Source organism: Triticum aestivum, chromosome 7A (assembly GCF_018294505.1).
Source record: "Triticum aestivum cultivar Chinese Spring chromosome 7A, IWGSC CS RefSeq v2.1, whole genome shotgun sequence".
NCBI lineage: Eukaryota > Viridiplantae > Streptophyta > Magnoliopsida > Poales > Poaceae > Triticum > Triticum aestivum.
Genome location: NC_057812.1, coordinates 205,950,472 through 205,953,543, shown reverse-complemented (window position 1 = coordinate 205,953,543; position 3,072 = coordinate 205,950,472).

Here is a 3,072-nt window from a genome sequence, read left to right as displayed (position 1 = left end):
GGTGGATGAACAGGACCCCGTGGTGTTGCCTCTGGATGAACAGGACCCCGATCGATCGAGCCGGTTGGGGCTGGATGAACAAGACCCCATGGAGGGCTGAATGAACAGGGCCACCCCATGGAGGGCAGGATGAACAGTAGACAGTGGAGGGCAGGATGAACATTAGCCCGTGGAGGGGTGGTTGAACAGTAGCCCGTGGAGAGGGCTGGTAGAACAGTAGCCGGTAGAGTAGCGCGCGGTGGAGGTTGGATGAACAGGAGCCCGTGGATGAATAGTCGTAGGTGGAGGCTAGAGGAGGTCGACGGTGGATGAACAGTAGCTCGTGGAGGCTGGAGGGGGTCGACGGTGGAGATGAACAGTATCCCGTGGAGTCCCGTTTTGCGGTACACCACACCCCTCCCGATGAACAGGACCCCCGTTTCGACCGTAGCGCTCTCCGTTTCGTCCGTTTTGCGGTATGCCACACCCCTCCCGATCAACAGGACCCCCGTTTTGACCGTAGGAGGTCCGTTTCCTCCGTTTTGCGGTACACCAGACCCCTCCCGATCAACAGGATCCCGTTTCGAACGTGACCGGTTGAACACAAGGCCGTTTCCTCCGTTTTGCGGTATGCCAGGCCTTGTTTCCATCGCCTGTTCCGTCCAAGCCCTCGCAATGAACACGACGTATTCCGTTGCCTCCCCATGAACACGACGCATTCTGTTGCCTCCCCATGAACACGACGATGATGCTGTTTCTCCGTTCTGACCCAGCCATGTACACGAGCCCTGGCCATACGTATGCGCGAGCAGGCGTTCGAGACCCCGTTCGTATGTACACATACGTGGCCGTATTTTCTTTCTTGCACCCTAGCCGCTGTACGTACATGTACATGCTACGTGCGCGCCTCTACTACGACACGTGCGCGCCTCTACATCGACTAGTATATATGTACGTACACGTTCGTGACCAGAATGACAACGCTACGTACGCTTCGACTTTGTGGGTCCCGACTGTCAGGCACTTCCTAGCATGCGAAGATGTAGCTGGTGGGTCCCAGCAGTCAGGGGCAAACGTTTTTTTCGTGAAATACAGTGGTCCGTCCGGTGGGTCCCTACTGTCAGGTGGAGGAGTAATTATTTTGCGCGTAATAAGGAGGCACTTCCTTGCTGCGGCCATGGACCCAGCTGTCAGCGTCTCCACGCACAGTACTCTTCCGATGGAAGTCGGTCGTTGACCACATTGACCACTCCGCGCCGAGAGAACCACGGCGGTGGACGACGACGAGGTCTAGGAAGGGGATGACGCTAAGCCGGGGAAGACGCGGCAGTGGAAGCCCGCGCAGAGAGGAGTACGAGGGTTCACTGGTTCGGCTGCGGTGTGAGGCTGCCGTCGCCGCAGGGCCTGGCCAACGGTGGGAATAGTAGGGGGCGGTGAGGCCTCCGCGGCAGCACAGCCGGCCACAGGAGGCAGGAGCATGCGGCACTACCGGTGCTGCTTTGGGCGGCTGGAGCAAGAAGACCAGAGGTTGAAGAAGCACTACGGCCGTTGGATGGACATCGTACGGTCACTGGAGCTAGAATTGTTCATATTGACTACGTTGACAAAGCCCTTCGTCCCCGTCAACTTAGTAGGCCCACAAGTCAGCCTCCCACCAAGGTGGGTCCTAGCTAGCTGGGGGAGTATTCATTTTTTTGTGCGTAATAAGGAGGCACTTCTGGTGGGTCCGAGCTGACAGCGGGGGGACTTTTTTTTCGCGAAATACGGTGGCCCGTCTGGTGGGTCTGAGCAGTCAGGGGGAAACAATTTTTTTCCCAAAATACTAGTAGCCCGTCCGGTGGTTCCCCGATGTCAGGTGGAGGAATATTTATTTTGCGCGTAATAAGGAGGCACTTCCTTGCGGCTGCCGTGGACCCAGCTGTCAGCCTCTCCATGTACAGTACTCTTCTGATGGAAGTCGTTCCTTGACCACGTTGACCACGCCGCGCGGAGAGCACCATGATGGTGGACGACGGCGAGGCCTAGGAAGGGGACGACGCGGAGCCGGGGAAGACGCGGCAGTGGATGCCCACGCAGAGAGGAGTACGAGCATTCACCGGTTCGGCTGCGGTGTGAGGCTGTCGTCGCCGCAGAATTACAGGGTGTGTGGGTGAGTAGAGGGATGCCCTGGCCAGCGGTGGGAGTAGTAGGGGGCACTGAGGCCTGCGCAGCAGCATAGCCGGCCACGGGAGGCGGGAGTAGGCGGTCCCGACGGCGCTGCTTTGGCGGCTAGAGCAAGAAGATCAGAGATTGAAGAAACACGACGGCCGTTGGATTGACATCCAACGGTTACGTCTGCTAGAATCGTTTGTTGATGTATATAATAACTAAAAAAAATCTTGCATACGCGTCAACTAAACAGGCCCACAAGTCAGACCACTCCCTCTTTTTTTAATAATTTATATATAGCTCATGGCAACTTCTTATGCAATTTATTGCAGTCGTTTTTTTGGTTGGCCAGGGCCAATTTCGCATATTTCTGTGGGTTCCAAACTATTTTTAATACCGAAATGTCCAGCCAGATTCAAAGTACTTTGAAGATATATTTAAATTAGGTTAATGCCCAGTGAAATAGGAATATGAAAATGTAATAAAATTCAGAAATTATAAAGTAATTGCCAATTTGTCATCTGTTTTTATATTTACAACCCATTTCATATTACTTTCAAGATTTGCAGGCGTCTTCAAAGAGTTGCAGCCCATCAGGGCGTAGAAAAATAAGTAGGCCTGGATTGGGTATTCTTCAAAAAAAATAATCTGGGCTCATTTTCACAAAGAAAAAAATAGATGGGCTGGTCACATGGTGAACATAAAATATAAGCCTGGGCTAGATGGGCCAAAGCCCAGTTCAAACCCTGCTCCGTCTCAACAATACCGAACAAAAAAATACTGCTCAAGTAGCTACGTCCCAGGTGTCAGCCGATCTTGTGCTGTTCTCTTGTCTATTGACTATATACGCTCCCAATGTCGTGGGTCCCAGATGTCAGGAAAACACTAGGAGGAAGCATTTTTTTCCATACGCTGATGTGGTGGGCCCCTACTGTCATCCTCTCC